Source organism: Euprymna scolopes, chromosome 24 (genome assembly GCF_053919585.1).
Source record: "Euprymna scolopes isolate OS-2025 chromosome 24, ASM5391958v1, whole genome shotgun sequence".
Lineage (NCBI taxonomy): Eukaryota > Metazoa > Mollusca > Cephalopoda > Sepiida > Sepiolidae > Euprymna > Euprymna scolopes.
The window spans coordinates 43523832-43542905 of NC_136505.1; the positions used below are offsets into that span (position 1 = coordinate 43523832).

Consider the following 19074-nt stretch of genomic DNA (forward strand, 5'->3'; position numbering starts at 1 on the left):
TTGCATCAGCAATGAGATATCTACTAGAGCGCTAGAAGGATCCCACCATTTATCCAGCCCAGAAGCTTGTTAAAACATGGAGCCTCCATAAGACGAGAGCCATTCATTTCAATTGATGCCAGATAGGAGATCAGAGCGTTGTGGTAGGGATATCTCCAGGGAAGACCCTAATTTACCTCATATGTGCTTCTAGGTTGCACTTGCTTACACCACAGCATTTATATTTGCCCTCTATCGCCCCCACAACAGTGGAGTTACTATCTTTAAGAGTACATCTGAGAAAATTGACCACATCCTCTCTGCTCATCATTCAGCTAACATTCACATTTGCGGTGACTTCAATGTCCACAATGTGGAATGGCTGACCCACTCGAACAAGACAGATGATGAAGGGAGGTTCTGTTATGATTTTGCCATTGCCTATAACCTCACTCAGATTTTCATGAACCCATCCATGTGCCCGATACTACCGGTCAGTATGCAAGCCTTCTAGACCTTTTGCTCACAACTTCCCCTGATCTATGTTCATGTTCCATTCTATCTCTTCTGGGATCCTCCGACCACTCATTTGTATCAGTTAAAATAAAAATGAAATGTAATAAGTCCCCAGACGTACCTCTCTACCGTACTGTATATCAATACTCTATGGCTAACTGGGATAGCTTCCATACATTTATATCTGATCTACCTCTGCATTCCATGTTTAAAAAGATGTGTCCTCTATAGTATCAGACCTGACCGAATGGTTAATTATAGGCATAGAGCGATTTATACCATCCAAAATATTTCAACAAAAACCTAACAGACAGCCATGGTTCTCCCCAGAATGTGCTGCTGCCATCGTGCACAGAAATTACTTTTTCCATAGCTACTAACATAATAGATGTACTGAGACTAAAGCTGCTTTCAGGACTGTCAGCAACCACTGTAAAAGAGTAATAAAAATACAAGAGAGCTATATGCTCAGTCCGTTTAATCCAAAGTAGCTGAGCAGCAACTTGGTCCCCACCAGTTTTAGCCAATAGCAAACAGGATCCTGAACAGAAGCGTGAATTCTATCCCAACCATCATCAATGGACTTATCATCTCGTCAGCATCAGACAAGGCCAAAACATTTGCCAAGAATTTTGCCATTAATTCTACCCTATGCGACGAAGGCCATCAACTCCCTGTATTTCCTCTTATAAGTGACAACACGTTATGCAGCATACAAATATCTGTGCATGAGGTCGCTAAGCTAATCAAGAACCTTGATTCCAGTAAAGCAACTGGCCCCATACTTACAAAACTGTTTAAGCGTTGCCTTAAAGAGAAGTGCTTCCTAACACCCTGGAAACCTCATTAGTATGCCCTGTATTAAAGAATTTAGGTGATAAGTCATCTCCCTCCCAGTACAGACCAATAAGTCTCCTGTGTGTCATGAGTAAGCTGCTGGAATCCATAGCAAAAATAACCTTCTTAGTGACATGCAATATGGTTTCCGTTTTGCTAAATCTACAGCAGATGTGTTAACGGTTATATCTAATAGGATTAGTGAATTTCTTGACAAAGGCTTCCTTTCTAGGGCAATTGCTCTTGACATATCAAAGGCCTTCGATAAGGTATGGCATAAAGGCTTACTTCACAAGATTTCCAGCTACGGTATAACTGGAAATGTTTTCTCAATTATTAAATCATTCCTCTCTGATGGGCTCATGAGTAGTGGTTAATGGGCAGAAATCAGAGACCCATAGTATTAATGCTGGAGTTCCTCAGGGGTCCATCCTGGGCTCAACTCTTTTCCTGATCTACATCAATGATCTCTCTAAACACATACTTAAATCATTCGTTGACATCTATGCTGATGATACGACCATCTATGGCCATACACCAAAGGCTGTAAATGACTAAGTTCTCTCTGATTTTCTCTCCTCTGATCTTGAACGTGTGGTACAGTAGGGGGAAGAGGTGACTGGTTACTTTTAATACATCTAAAACCAAGCTCATATCTTTACATCATCAACGTCTGATCCCCATCTGGCATCAATTGAAATGGATGGCTCTCATCTTGGGGAGTCTCCATGTTTTGATAAGCTTCTGGATTTGACCTTTACTCCTGATCTGAAATGGAACATGTACATTAAGTCTGTTGCCAAGGTTGCTGGAAAAATGGTGGGATCCTTCTACCGCTCCAGAAGATATCTTACTGCTGATGCAATTCTCTATCTATATAAGAGCCAAGTACGTCCAAGGATGGAGTACGGCTGCCACATCTGGGCAGGAGCTGCTAAAAATAGACTATCCTGCTTTGACAGAGTACAAAATAGACTTTGTGGATTAGTGGAGGATGCCCTTTTCTTTTCTCTGCAACCTCTCTCCCACAGAAGAGACGTTGTGAGCCTGTCTTTGGTTTATCATTATTTGCATGGCAAGTGGTCGTCTGAACTCCAATCTCTGGTCCCCCCCCTAGCCAATCTTTCATGATAAACACCCATCTAGCTGAAACCACTGTTAATAATTTTCCCCACTCTTTATCTGTGCCTAAATCAAAATGTAGATTCCATGAACAAAGCTTCTTTCTTAGAAGTGCACGCCTGTGGAACTTTCTTCCGTTTGCCTGTTTCCCACCTGACTACAACTTGGATGTTTTCAAGTCCAACATAAACAAATTCCTGATGAACCGCCCCCTTAAGTAAGATACCTTATCAAATCTCAAATAATAACGACTCCTACAATACTATCCCATTGATTATTGTACATGCAATAACCCTTATCTTCCGGGCCTTGATAAGTGGTGACCACCATGTAAAAAAAAAAGAAAAGAAAACCAATTCGACTTGATGTTCGTTTTCACAAATATTCATGGGTTTAGAGGTAATATAGATGATGTAGACTCTTACCTTTTAGTAAATTCCCCGGATAACTTAGCATTAAGTGAAATAAACTTACACTCTTCCATCCCCTTAAACTACTTAAACATTACAGGATACCTCCCTCTTTACCGTAAGGACTCGGATAGATGTATGCATGCACTTAGAGTTTATATTCGTAGTCCACCATAAAAATTGGCTTGGTTTCTCAGGTTACACAGAAGCAGCTGGACGCTCCACTAATAGCTTTTCTATAGCCCATTCCGTCACATAGACAGTAATGTTTCCAACTGGTCTACCAGATCGTGAACCTCAGCAGGTTTCACTTCTAGACCTATTCCTCACCTGACGATTATGTGACTTATGCACACAGTCCACTTAGAAATGCAGGCCACCTCGTGGTATCAGTTGACATCACATTTAAATCCCTGGTGAGGAATCTTTGCTCAAAACCAAAAGGTACTACAACAGGGCTTATTGAGAAACCATTAGAGAACACATCTGAGATGCCCCATGGACCGATATCTTCTCTCTTCCTGCTGAACAGAGTGCCAATGACACAACTGAATGGTGCAAAGCGGGAATTGAAGCACATGTTCCCACACGGAAGTATCATAGCAAGCCTCACTCACCCCCATGGTGCACTACAGATTGTTCAGCTGCTATGGCACAAAGACAGCATGCATTTCGCCAGTTTGTACGTCATAAGTCAAATACAAATAGGCAAAATCCGTAGATGCTAGAAATCATTGTAAGAGAGAAATAGTGACAGCCAAAAGAAAGCATGCTGAAATAATCAAGGAACGCATTGAATCGCAAAAGATAGGAACTCGTCATTTCTGAAAAATCTATACTAGTGTAGTGAATAAAGGACAATCAGTAATTCCTCCACTGAGCAACAACCAGAAGGTTGCATGCACGGTAACGGAAAAGGGGAAACTGCTGTCCTGGCGATTGCCTCTAACTCCACCTTAGAGCCAACAAACAACTCCCTCCCAAATTTCCCTATGAGGACTAAAGCCACATTAGATGATGTAAAAATCATTCCTTCTCATGTCTGCGATACAAGATACATCCAAGTCCTTTGACAAAGTCTGGCACAAAGGGCTGCTAATGAAAATTAAATCGTACATTATAACTGGACGTATACTAAATATAATTAGATCCATCTTAGACAATAAAAGCACCAGGTTGTCATTGATGGACATACATCTAAGCAGCATAACATTAATGCAGGAGTGTCGATCCTTGGACCATTATTATTCCTGATATTCAAAAACAACCTCCCTGATAATATTGTGTCCGAGATGGGTATATTTGCTGGTGATACAATGCTCTATAACATGCATTAGGGAAGAAAAGATGTAAATAAATCTAAGACAATGGAAAAATCATTGGAAAATGACCTTCAGATCATAGGTGAATGGGGACACAAATGGATGGTAATATTTAATGCTAGGAAAACCAAGCTACTCTCTAACAATTACAAGATACCTCTAAAACCGCTTATATCGATGAAAAAAAACACTCTACCTGAGAATTCTACCTTTAAACTTCTTTTTGGGGACAATTTTACCATATTTTACTTTGTGGGCAATATGAACTGGAGCAAATACATAGAGGACATTGCACAGACTGCTGCAAAGGTGGTGGGTTCCCTCTATCGAGCTAGAAGACTCCTCACACCTGAGCATATCCCGTACCTCTACAAGACCACCATTCGCTCATGCATGGAATGTTGTTGCCACATCTGGGCTTCTTCATCTAACACTACTCTCTCCATCTTGGATAGGTTCCAAAAAAAGTTGTTAATCTAATCGGTCCCACTTTATCAACTAAACTCCAGCTCTTGTCCCAGCGTCACAATGTTGCATCTCTGTGCATGTTTTAATGGAATGTGTTCTGATGAATTCGTTGCACTTGTACCCTGTACATATCTCCGACAAACCCGTTCAGCAATTAGATCTCACCCTTTCACTGTTGAGGTCCCTAGATGCCAGAAAGCTTTCTATTCTAATAGTTTCTTCCCTTGAACAGCTGAAGTTTGGAATTCCCTTCCCGCTACCTGCTTTCCTGGTCGCTTATATGATATGCAGACGTTTAAATGTTACATAAACCGACATCTTGCTAATCTTTCCCAGACATGGTCTCAAAAAGAAGCCTTTTTCGTCTGAGTGGTGATATTCCTTGTTAAGATTTAACCTTAAATAAATAAATAAATAGAGCTGGTAGAATGTATATGTGAGTATATTTATCATACAATGAATGTTAAACATAAAAAATGATATACATGGAAAGTAATTATAAAATGCTGAATAGGTGTGGGAGGCTGGTATATGGATCTGCAGAATAGATTTCCACATAGGGTCAAGGAGTCGGGAGTCGGAGTCGGGAGTCGGAGTCAGGAGTCAGAGTCGGAGTCTAAGATATCAAAGGAGTCGGAGTCAGAGTCGGAGTCACCATTTTAGGAATTCAAGGAGTCGGAGTTGGACTTTCACCATCCAACTCCACAACCCTGCTTTTTACATAGGTATAGACGTGGTTCAGAAGATAATGAATAAGACTGGAAAGCTACGTGTTTTAATTTCGATTCTAGCTATCCATCCATCCATGCTTCCGTTCAGTCTTGAAAGACAAAGGATACCCCTTAGGGGAAGTAACACGTGTAATTGTAAGGCAAGGATTGCACAATCTCCAACCACACCTCTCCTGAATCGGCATTGTTTGAGTCCAGTGGCAAGAAGAAGACCAGGACGACTGGAAACAATGCCGAGATAAGCAGAGAGCACATACAGCACCTGAAAGTCCCAAATGGTCACCCATTTAGTACTGACCAGGTTCAACATTGCTTAACTGCGGTGATCCAGCAGGAACCGGTGTGTCAATGTGATTATGCCGTATTCGATTCTAGCTGATAGCACCCAAGTCATATATTCCTTTTACTTTTCGAAATCACTGGGTACAATAAATACGAAATCTGTATGAATTAAAATACCATATTTAATCGTATTTTACAACTGTGAAAATAACAGTTGAGATGAGAACAGTAGTCCGAATAATCCAAAGAATAGAAATTATCAATCCTCTTTTTCTGAATTTTTTAGTCTTAAATATTTCATAATTGTATTTTGAGTATTAACATGGCTTGCATCGTTATTGCGAAATATTGTGTTGGTGCAAAAATAATGTTTTTTGACACGAGGTTGAACGTCAAAGAACGACATTATTTTTGGACCAAACTTATAGCTCCATTTTGGTCTCATCACACCATATTGCATTATGCAAAAAGTGGTATTCTCACTGATATACTTTTTGGCATACTCTAGTCTTCATTTAAGGTGAACATTCTTCAGAAAAGGAGTCTTGCGAGGTCTGCGAGGCTTGAGACTTTCTTTATGCAGTTCGTTACCGATGGTCGTCTTGTAGACGCTGGTGCCCATGCTGCTGAGGATTTTTTTTGTTTGCAGCTCTTTACGGTTTTTAAAAGGATCATTTCGAACATTCTGCAAGATTTCTCGCCGGCACCTTTCCGAAATCTTCCAAGGAGCTCCCGATCTTGGTATGTTTATTGTAGTACCTGACTCTTTCTGCTTCTTTACAATGTACGCTATAGTACATTCAAAGTTTGTACTATACATCAGAAGCTTTTATTATCATTATGTGCTGAAATAATACAGTTCTTTGTGGACTGTTCGAGTTCCTTTCGATTCGAGATGTTGCAATGTTTTTTTAGTAAGATCTGGGCAGAGAATGACAAGAAATTGACTGAATATCGAACTAGTACCTTCTAGAATGATTTGGAATGTAAGAAAATGAAAACCTTATGTTTAATAATGAAAAAAAGAATGCTGTCCAAATACTTGTTTAACTATATATATATATATATATATATATATATATATATATATATATATATATATTTGCTCTACAACAGTATTGAGCACTTTCTTCAGTTTTTATTAATTACCATTTCCACTATATATATATATATAAGGGAAATTGTCTCTGTGTGTTGTCTGTGTGTCTGTGTGTCTACATTTCCCTACCAAACTACTCTGTCAATTTTCAGTCTACAGACTCGAGATTTAACATAAGGGGTATTGAGATTTAGGAAAATCTTTTTAGTCGGTTCTCGGCAAGATATTTGGCTGTCAAGGGGTCAAAATTCAGCGATTAAACTTTTGAAAACTCTACCAAACTCCTCCGACAATTTATGTCTAAACACTTGAAATTTTAGATGTAGGTTACTTGGACATAGATCAAACTTTTAACTTGATTTGAGATTAAAACAATAAATGTTAAGAGGTCAAAATTGGAGTGAAAGTTAAAAAAAATTTACCTCTGCAGTGTCTACCAAATGAGTCAACCAAATTTTGGTCTAAACATTTGAAATTTTACATAAAGTGTATTCAGACATGGGACAGGCTTTGTAATTGGTTTTTGGGGCGAGAATTTGCCTGCCAATGGATCAAAGTTCAATAGATTTTTACCTCTGCGGTCACTAGCAAACTATTCAGCCAATTGTGAGTCTAAACATTTGAAATTTTACATAAAGGGTATTTAGACATGCAGCAAGCATTTTAATGGGCGAAAATTTGGCATCCAAGAGGTCAAATTTGAAAGAGTTGACCTTTGCCAACTCTACCACATTCCTCCGCAAATTTTGGGTCTAAACACTTGAAACTTTAGATGTAAGTTCCCTTGACATGAGTCAAACTTTTTTATATGTATATACACGTGTACATAAAGTTATGAAGAGTATATAGGGCCCGAGCAAAGCCGGCTGAACTGCTAGTAATATATATATATATATATATATATATATATATATATATATATATATATATATATATATATATATATATATATATGAGGGGGGATTATAAAAATCTAATCAACTCTAAGTTCATTTTAACGTACTAAAATAGTTTTCTCTATTTCTGCCTTTTTACAAGTATTATTCAAAAAGGATGTTTAGTTATGTTTCATATGTCTAGATGGTATCTTTCTCCTTTTGCTTGTAATTTTGCTGACCCATTTTTACACAAAATGCTTTTCTACGAAACCTATTTAAATGGTCCACTCCCAGTTCCGCCAATCTTAATATCATCTTAGCAATGTAGCTCTTCTTTCAGACTACAGAGTCGTGTGTAACTAATAAGGAAAAAGAAATGAAACGAAATTATGCTGGGTTTGACACGAAAAAAAAAAAAACAATCTAGATAGCTGTATAACCTGAAATGCAGGAACAAGCAAAGCAGTCACGATACGCTTGAAAGTAGAATAACAATACAACTAGGCCTGTTTGAGTCAAGAAAGGGTTTGTGACTCTAAACCAAGCAAGTGAAAGAAATCACACACGGAAACTGTTACTGAGGATTTAAGAAGACCCACTTTGGTGCTTTTAAATGTAGATCATAAATATTTATTATTCGGACTACTGTTCTAATCTTGAGTTTTATTCTCACAACGTTTCGGCCGACCTTCTTCAGGTGCATATTGTCCACAAGGAACTGTGTCGTAAAGGATAAAGTACTAAGTAAAATTCAGTTTTAAGTGACACTCTTTTCGGGGTTGAAGGTTCAATCCTCAGTGAGAGGGATACTCTAAATACAATTATGAAATATTTAAGACTCCAAAATTCAGAAATAGAGGATTGATGATTTTTGGTCCCCCGACAAAAGGAGGGTGGATCTGTAAATTCACCCTTGTCCGTTCGTTTGTTCGTCTGTTTGTCCGTTCGTTCGTTTTCTGCTCGCACTTTCCTCAATAACAATGCCTTGGAGTTTTTTTTTAAATTTTGCACAAATATTAAACATGATATGAGTAAAAACAAGTAACAGGACGGATTTTCCGTGAAAACGCCGGTTGCCCCCTAAGGGGGGGGGGGCTTTCAGATTAAAATGGCTAAAATTGACACTTTTGTTCTTATTTAAAAAAATTTATGCTTTGGATTTTTATAAAACTTTCTGACTAAGTGATTTCTATATAATTTTGTTTGTCTATACTTCGCGATAACTCCTTAGGTGCTCTTTTAGGGCTAATAAAAACACTCCATTTTTGGGGCTATTTTATCAAATTTGTCCAAAATTTTCTGTGTATGTCTATTTAGAAGTTTTCAATTGTACTGAACTCAAATTTAAATATGTTAAGGCCTTGGGGATTTTGGGGCTTAATGGGGGGGGGTTGCAAATGATGAACTTAATCATTTCTTTTTTTTTTTTTTTTTTGCATGGCGCAGAACTCAAATTTAAATATGTTAAGGCCTAAAACTGGACGGTTTCTTCATTTTCACCAGGATTTGACATCCCCTCAGGACTTTTAGTAGTATGTAGGCAGACTCGAACGCGTGACGCGAAGGCGGAAAAGAAAGTGAAAGAAAATCTGAACTTGTATCGCTACTCCATGACGCGACTAGAAGTTCAGAACATAAAAATTAGGCAAAGTCAATCCAACCGATACGATGACTTGATAAAATGCCTCGCAAAAAATCGACCCCTCCTTGTAGAAAAGTGCCCAGTTGAGGATAAATGAATTAATGGTTTTCGCCAATTTTTCGATATTTGTCGTCCAAGACATCAAACGATACCAATCTCGTGAAAATCCGTCGCCTCTGTCGAAAGTTTTAGGCAGACCTACATGATGATTACAACGTCGTGTCAGACGAATGCCACTCCCTCAGACACTTAAAAGTCCATGAGCCCAAAAATGACTTTCATCGCCACAGGACCATTTTAATAGATAAATGTCTCAGGGAGTATCTATACACAGATGATGTTACAGAGTCTTAGCTTTGTACGACAGCTAAGTCTCTCTCTCAGTTCAAAATATTGAGATCCAGCAACAAGCAAGAGCAAAATAGCCAGCAACAAGTTAAACTGCAGACCAGCTTAATGCGGGTACTGGTCTCCCGCTTTATGGTTTTTTAAATCAGAGATTTGCTTCTCCTAGAAAGGTTGCCTTCACCACGGTTTACAGGAGCCCTCTCCACCCCAACACACATATACATACACACAAACACACACGGTGCTAGTTGGGCGTTGACCCCGAAAAAGGGTTCATTCGCCCTTTGGAAAGTCTTGTTTTTAATCCTTCAGGGAGACTAGCCACCCTCCTCACAAAACAAGTCTGGTGGAGGAACCAGTTTAGTCGCCGTTGACCCGACCATGAGGCAGGTAGTACTGGGTTACATAGTACCAGTAGCATATGACATGACCTGGCAGACCTACATACATACATACATACATACATACATACATACATACATACATTTTAACAGACGGGTAAGATTTATATTATAGATTAATTCTTAATTACCTAGATACCGAAAAAATCTGCTGTAATAGTTTCTTCATTCGAACTTTAAGACTTTGGAATTCCATCCCCTTTTCCTTCTTCCCTGATTGTACTAACATACAGAAATTTAAATATAATGCGAACAGACATGTCGCTGCTCAACTCCCTACATACTACACGCTTGCATATATGATCCCAAATAGTAGTCCTTTCACGTCCAAGTAGCAATAAGCCTTGTTTGGGATGAATGAGATTAAAAACAAAAGTAAGTGCTGTGAAGGTGATCAGTGAAGAATGACTCGAATTTAACAATATTCCGAGTCGGAATAAATGTTTTATGAAAGAAATTAAAGCGAACTACATTTTTGTATTGCAAAAGAATATGATCTAAATAAAATAAATTTTTTTTTTTTTTTTAATGTAAGCGCAATAAGAAAACGAAGATATGGTCACGAGTTTATAGATCAGAGATAGGCGTGTCAGGTTGACCACTGCGAAGAAAGGAAATGTGGAGTGAGAGATGAAAAAGAACGCCTTGAGAAAGGCATAAATGAGCGCGGAAAATGGTGGGAGAAAATCATGTGAAAGAATGTCCACGTAATAAATAGAATGTGTTGGAAGGCGAAGAAGCAAAGTTGCTGGAAAGAATGAAATCAAGACACGAACACGTCTCATAAAGAAAACGTCAACGTTCTTCTCACAGGACGTAACTTGATGTAACGATGAAAATAAAACCTGGTAGACGAATGAGTTCGCGAAGTACAGGGGAAAAAGCCTTCTTTTATATATTTTTTTTTAATTTATTTTTGATGAGTAAAGAATTCTTATAGAAAACCACAATTGAATAAGAGCAAGAAAGCAATTCGTCGTACAATAGAAAAAAGGCAACAATTATTTCTCACAAACAAGTATTAATTCTTAGATTTTTACAATCACACCACTATAAAAAACACAGCTTATCTATCTATCTATCTATCTATCTATCTATCAATTATATAAAAGGAACTTTGTCTGTGTGTCTGTGTTTTTTTTTTTTTGTTTTGTTTTGTTTTTTGTTTTTTTAATGTTTCAAAATGATTTTTGGGGGGTTGTCGCAGGCTACTAAATGCTAATAAATGGAATTGTGAGGGGAGGGCAGGTGACATGCAAGCAGGCGAAAAATAATAATTCTAGTCATGGCAATATATGTATTATTGGTGGAGACATTCTCCCATTGGACATATTGATAAAAATAGAAAACAAATGTTGTTTAATCAAACATACTATATATATATATATATATATATATATATATATATATATATATGTGTGTGTGTGTGTGTGTGTGTGTGTGTGTGTGTATGTGTGTGTGTGTTTGTATATACGTGTATATATATGTATATATGTGTATATATGTATATATATATGTATATATATGTATAAATATGTATATATATGTATATATATACATATATGTATATACATATATATATGTATATATATATGTGTGTATATATGTATATATACATATATGTATATATATATGTATATATATGTATCTAAGTATATATGTATATATATGTGTGTGTGTGTTTGTGTGTGTGTGAGAGAGAGAGAGAGAGAGAGTAAAATTATATAAGCATCAGAAAAATCCTTACGTTTCGACGACGTTAATCGTCTCGTCAGCGGTTCAGCAATCTTGTTAAGCTCTGACGAGACGATTAACGACGTCGAACTGTACATCTATTCTCGTATGCGTACATGATTTTACTCATAAAAGTTCTACACATATATTAAACATTTTTGAAAAGTTTAGTTTAATACATTTTAACTTTTTATATTACTAGCTGAAGTACCCGGCGTTGCCATGTTGTATTTGATATATTTGAATATTCCGTCCTCATACATAAGTATCTGATTTCCGGCAAAAAATAATTGTTTAAAAATATCTGTAAGAAATTAAAAAAGAAAAGTTTTATTTTCCAAGCATGTAAATAAATATTTTGATTCCGCTTGTTCTAAAATACGTTTAAATATATTTAAAATCAAGCAGATATTCGTATTTATTAATACAAAGATGATGTCAGAAGTTAAAAAACAATGTCTTACTACCATCGAAACTAAAACATTTCGCGTTGCAGCCGCGTTTTCTATCGATGTTTGTATCGAGACAAAAATAATCTATAATATAAATCTCACCTGTCTGTTTAAATGTATGTATGTATGTATGTATGTATGTATGTATGCCTAAAACTTTCGACAGAGGCGACGGATTTTTACGAGATCGCTATCATTTTGAAGACCGACCCTTCGAGCGATAAATATCGAAAAACTGGCTAAAAACATTAATTCGTTAACCTTTTCTACACTTTTCTACAGGGAGAGGTCGCTTTTTTCGCCGATATTTTCGAAAGTCATCCCCTCTTTTCGATTGTCTAGCATTAATTTTAACCTACGTCACTTCCGATTTAGCGGTGGTTGTAACAGCAAAGCCGTCACGTTTTTTTGTTTTTTTTCACGTTCTTTTCCTCCTCCGCGGTACGTGTTCGAGCCAGCCTGTCTACAACCACGTTTTTTTTTTTTTTTTGCTCAACACACACATCCAAACACGCGGGTAACGCCGGGCACCCAGGTTAGTCTATAATATAAGTCTCATCTGTCAGTTTAAATGTATGTATGTATGTATGTATGTATGTATGTATGCCTAAAACCTTTGATGCACGCATTGAAACGTGACGAAACCGGGATCGTTTTTAACCTCAGACTTTCGGACGACAAATATAAAAAAATTGACCAAAGCCATTAATTCCATTACCCTCAACAGGGCAGTTTTCTGCAAGGAGGGGTTGCTTTTTTTCGCAGATATTTTCGAAAGCCATCCCCTCTTTTTGATTGACAAGCCTTAATTTTGACGTTTGTCACTTCCGGTTTTGCGATGGACGCAGCAGCTAAGACGTCACTTTTCTCACGTTTCTCCCCCCCCCCTCGTAATACGGGTTCTAGTCTGCGTGCCTACTATGATTTTTTATTTTTTTTTGCTCAACATACACCTCTAAACGCCGGGCACCTAGGCTAGTTCAATCCAAAGAAGAAGTCTTGAAGAAATTAATTTATGTGCGCATGCTCAGAAAAATATCCACGAGTTGAAAAGAACATTTCGCATTTCAACATGCCGATATATGTCTGTATGCATTATTCATCAATCCAAAGAAAGATATTACGCGTTATAAAACATCCTTGGTGTATAATTACTATTTCTTGTTAATTTCAGTGTTATGTGACCAGTAGTTTAAGAGTTTACATGTTAAATATTTACACACACATACGTCTACTGTTTTATTTATATAGATAGATTAATTACGAAAAATTCTATTTTGTGTGAAAATAAAGGTATACTTTCAGTTATAATTATTCTAAAATGATTTGAATGCAATAAATGTTTAAGAAAACTTTTCTAAGAAACAAAAAACAAAACCACAAAAACGCATGCGAAAAATTGTAAGGAAATTTTATCACAAATATACAAAATGATAAAAATGCAAGCATTTACATTTTTTGTTTGAAATTAATATTTGTTTATCTAATCGAAAAAATGAATAATATATATATATATATATATATATATATATATATACATATATATATATATATATACTATATACATATATATACTATATATAGTATATACATATATATACTATATATAGTAGTATATAGTATATATATATATATATATATATATATATATATATATATATATATATATATACTAGCAAAAGGACCCGTGGTTGACTGGGTTCGAAAACAGCCTACAGAAAATGGACTCTGATTTATGAAAGTATGATAGGTTATGAAAAGGAAGGGTTGTAAAGAGATAGCTTCGAATTTGAGGGTATCAAAACCAAAGCAAAATATGATGAAAGTAAAAATAAAATAGATAAACCTCAACGTTTATTATGCCATACCTGTTCACACTGAAACACTTATCACAATATTATGTGGATCTATATGAAAAAACCTTGTTAAACTTTGTGACATATTTCAATTCTATGGAGGTCAGGCGCGAATGAACATCCCATAATTTTATTATACCATATTTCTTCAAACTAAAATATAATTATCAAAGTATACTTACGCAGAGAGATATGAAAAGTCTTTATTAAAGTTTGTGCCTATTTCCATTCTATGGAGGTCAGGCGTGAACGCAGACCGCACAATTTTATTATACCATCCCTATTTAAGTTCAAACATACTTATCAAAGTATGCTTATGTACATCTATATCAAAAACACTTGTAAACGATTTTTTAAATTTTTTCATTTTTTATTTCCATACTTTGTGAACCAGGTGTGAACGCAGACCCCACAATTTTAATGAACCACCGTTCTGCCAGATCAAACATACCCATTCTTGTGTCTCGGTACATCTTCTATCATTATATGTAATCAGCTTTTTAAAATAGTCAACCATATCGGAGCCTATTCGTGACCATACACACACACACACACACACATTCAGCTTTATATATATATATATATATATATATATATATATATATATATATATATATATATACGCATGTTTTTCTTATATGTAATGTAACATCAGAAATTCTTATTTATGATAAAAAAGACCCACGCATTCGGAAACGTTAGAATTTTTGTATGAAATTAATACTTGTTTATCTAATCAGTTAAAGAATAAAGAATATATATAGATATGTATTCGTATATTTGAGTTAACGTCCGAAATTCTTATGTCTTTATAAATAAAAGAAAAACAACGTCTGAAATTCTTAGTACTTTAAAAATAAAAGAAAACGCACACATTCGGAAAAGTAAGAATTTTTAGTACTTGTGCAGTGTACGAACCATGCTGAAATAATCGCGTCATTATATAGGAAGCTATTCTTTACATTGGGATGGGACTTGCTATCTAGTTGCACCTAGCAATTTAATTTAAAAAATTACCTTAAAAGTGTAATTTAATTTTGAAATCCTATTTAAAATTAAACACGTTGCGTACTCTGCAAAAACACCCAATATTTTTTTTTAATTTTTATCTAATCGGTCAAAGAATAAGAATAAAAAAGATATATAGGTATGTCTTCCTATATCTGAATTAGTGTCTAAAATTCTTATTTTTGTAAAAAATAAAGAAAAATGTACGCATTCGGAAGCGTTAGAATTTTTAATTTGAAATTAATATTTGTTTTTCTAATCGATAAATGAATGATCCAAAAAGATTCATACAGTGCCGGCAAAAAGAAAGTCCGCACTTATAATTTTTTTAAAAACTTCAAATTTCAGCTGCATTTAATGTAACTGTTTAAACAAACTATACCTCATTTGATTCACCTTTTATTCCTCTCTAATTTTACCTTTTCATATTTGACTTTTGATTGAAATATTCTAGTGTTTACGTCAGTTTAAAAAATAACTTCAAATTGAGGAGACAAAAAGAAAGTCCGCAGCAACAAATTCGCTTAAAACCAGCTTAAATTATCGCCCCTAAATAAGATTAAAATATCCACCAACAGGCAAAAAAGCATTTCTAATCGTAATTGTTGTTATTCCAGGTTATACAACGTAACATTTAGTCCATATGCCACGACTTTCTCTTAGTGATCGTCAGGAGCTCATTAATCTCCACCTTTTTGGTTTATCCAATCGAGAAATCGGCCGCAGATTGAAATGTGACGAGAAAACGGTACGAAAGACAGTACAAAATTACCAAAACACCGGCAGTGTCCGTGATGCCCCGAAATCTAGTCATACTAGAGTTCCTTCTAACAATGCTATCAAGATCTGCAGCCTAAGAAACAGATTTGAAACAGCTACCCAAATCCAATAACAGTGCAATCTTGTTAAATGTGCTCTCTTTCTACTGTCAAGAACAGATTAAAGGAATTTAATTTGCGAAGATATGTTTCAAGATGCAAGCCAATGATTTCTGTAAAGAACAGAAAGCGCCGTATGGACTTTGTCAGATGCAATGAAGATCACGACTCTTCATATTGGTCAAAAGTGCGTTTTTTGAGACGAAAGCAAATTCAATAGGCTAGGCAGTGATGGTAGGCAGTACGTCCGTCGGAGGAAAGTCGAAGAATTTAATCCTAGGTGCTCAGTTTCAACGCTGCAAGGTGGTGGGGGTTCAGTTTTGGTGTGGGGCATTATTAGTACCAATGGTACAGGGCCTATAGTTCGCTTGCAAGATCGAATTAATTCGACCAAGTACATTAATATGGTGACTGAGCATTTTCTAATTTAATTTGGTCGGAATTTGGATGATAATCCCATCATCATGCAGGATAATTCTCCAATTCACACAGCTGGCAATGTCAAGAGGTTCCTGGAAAGAGATGTATTCCGTGTTTGGATTGGCCTGCACAATCTCCAGACCTCAATCCTATCGAAAACGTATGGTATTACACCAAGCAAGAGCTACGCAATGATACAATTTCAAATTTGGAAGAACTTTGGACAAAAATTAAAGAAAAGTGGGATGCCCTTTCCCCGGAGTATTGTTGCAATCTAATTTAAGGAATTCCCAAAAGATTGCAGAAGGGCTGTGCTACTAAATATTAACTAGTTCATTGTGTTCCTGTGCGGACTTTGTTTTTGCCGTTTGTGCATGTTTGTTTTCGTATTTACAAATTCAAAACCGCAAGTAAAATTTACGTATTATTTCATTTTTTCTTATTTATTTATTTATTTTTAATATAAAGACATGGGGAAAAAAATGGGTACTCTTGCGGAATTTGTACCCGGATTCTCGGGAATTCATGTCAAGCACGGATCGGGGCGACCGGCAATCATCGGATTTAGCCGAGCGCTGTTACAGACGCAGACTAATTTCAAAACAAACAAAACCGGAAAAAAAAAAAAAAACAAATGCAATAAATCAAAAATAATAAAAACCTACCGTAAAATGGCTGAATATAATATTTTTTTTATTTTAAGATTTTTTTCTTTGCAAATTATTTGACAAAAGTTTTTTTCGGCGTTGGCGAGATTGCATCTCCCGTTTAAATTCCACAATTTTCACTTTTTTTTTTTTTTTAATTTTTCTTGTTAATATCATCGATTACAGACTTAAGTTTCAGATTATAAAAAAAAAATAATTTTTTAACTTTTCACATGAGGGTTCAATTTTCAGTTAAAACGTTGTATAAATTGAACCAGAAATTTGTGGCCAGGATGAAAAAAAAAAACGGTAACTCTTTCATGTGACCGGAAGTTAAGTGTTCCATTCTTAGAGTAGTGTCCATTCAAAAAAAATTTTTTTTTTTTTTGGTAATGTAATTTCCAAGAGAGACGGTATTCTTTCAAGCGAGAGAGGATTCTTTCAAGCGAGACGACATGATAGATAGATAGATAGATAGATAGATAGATAGATAGATAGATAGATGAGCCAGGGAGGAAGGAAGAGGGGGTAAGGAAATCTACCCTTTTTAATCCCTCCGTTTTATTCCCTTACTTCTGGTCACATGCCGTTTTTTTCATCGTGGCCACAAATTTCGTGTTCAGTTTAGTATAATGTTATAACTGAAAACTGAACCCCCACGTGAAAAGTCATAAAAAAAGTTTTTAATTTCTTTTTTAATAATCTGAAACTTAAGTATGCAATTGAAGATATCAACAGGAAAAAAGTTTGTTTTTTTTAAGTGAAAACTGTGGAAATAAAAGGGGGTGGAGCAATCTTGCCAACGTCCGCCCCTTTTTCTTCAAGAAAAGATGACTCTTTTACTTTATTAACCGTAAATTGTTAGGTGCAAGTACACATTTTTTTTCAGTAAAGTTTTTATGGGGATCAACAGAATTGTTTTTAATTATTTTTTTTTAGAAAATCTGTAAAATTTGTTTATGAAAATCGTAATTTGTTAGAGGGAAAAAATTTGTTTCAAGGAAATTCATTTTTTTTTTTTTACGGCTGTTCATTGCTGGTGAAAGAACTTTCTAGAGATGAGGATATTTCCTTAGAAATCTTTACAAACTGCTTACCGGCCATCCACAGCTAAGAGGGGGAAGGTGGGATAGAGAGATGGAAGGAAGCTCCCTAACTGGTTGAATGAAAAAAAAATTAGTTTTAAACTCGCCAAAAAGATAATGTCAGGCATGGGAATTAATTTATGCATTTTAGAAAAAGAAATGAAAATACTGGAGCAAACAATCTCATATTGTCAGAAGAAAGAAACTGCTATAAAAACAAATGACGTCCAAGAATTGTAAACACAAATGATTACAGAAACAAAGAGCGCCAAGCTATTGAATTAAAAAATAAATAAACAGGAAAAAATACCCGCCTAACATCACTCAAAAAATAATAAAAACATTACATTAAAAAAACAATGTAGATTTAGCGTTTTAACAGTTGAACAACGCTGTGTTTAAATCAATGATTGACGATCGCGCTCTATCCGTACTGGACGAGAGTCCGGGTCAAATTCTGCAAGAGCACCAAAAAATGAGTTGGTGTTTAGCTAGAATTGAAATCAAAATATACAGCGTTCCAGCCTGGCATTGTTTTATGTATTAAGTTTAACAGTAAACAACTTGAAAGAATGAAGCGAATCTGGCATATATGCATAAAACAAAAATGTCAGCTACAGGGAGTGAACCTTTTGCATGTAAATTTGCCGATGCTTGTACGCGATATACATGTATGTAAACAAAAATATTACTCGCTATAAACCATCCTTAGTGCATGAATATTATTTCCTTAAAATTTCAGTGTTATGTGACTAGTGGTTTAAGAGTTTACCGATTAGATATTTACACATACATACATGTAGTGTTTTATTTATAAAGATAATAAATAAAACATTGGATCTTGTAATATAGCTGGATTGTTATTCATCTATACATGCCCTATTGTTATACCTGACAAGCATTGAACTTCTAAACAAAACAAAAAAAATGGTATACATAAGCTTTGACTCACTCACTTC

General features: G+C 35.6%; 1 protein-coding gene across 3 annotated transcripts in view; it reads right to left on the reverse strand.

The window, feature by feature from the left end:
* LOC145246677 (uncharacterized) overlaps positions 1-19074 on the reverse strand; it is a 205707-nt gene that overhangs the window by 65357 nt on the left and 121276 nt on the right. The window lies entirely within an intron of this gene.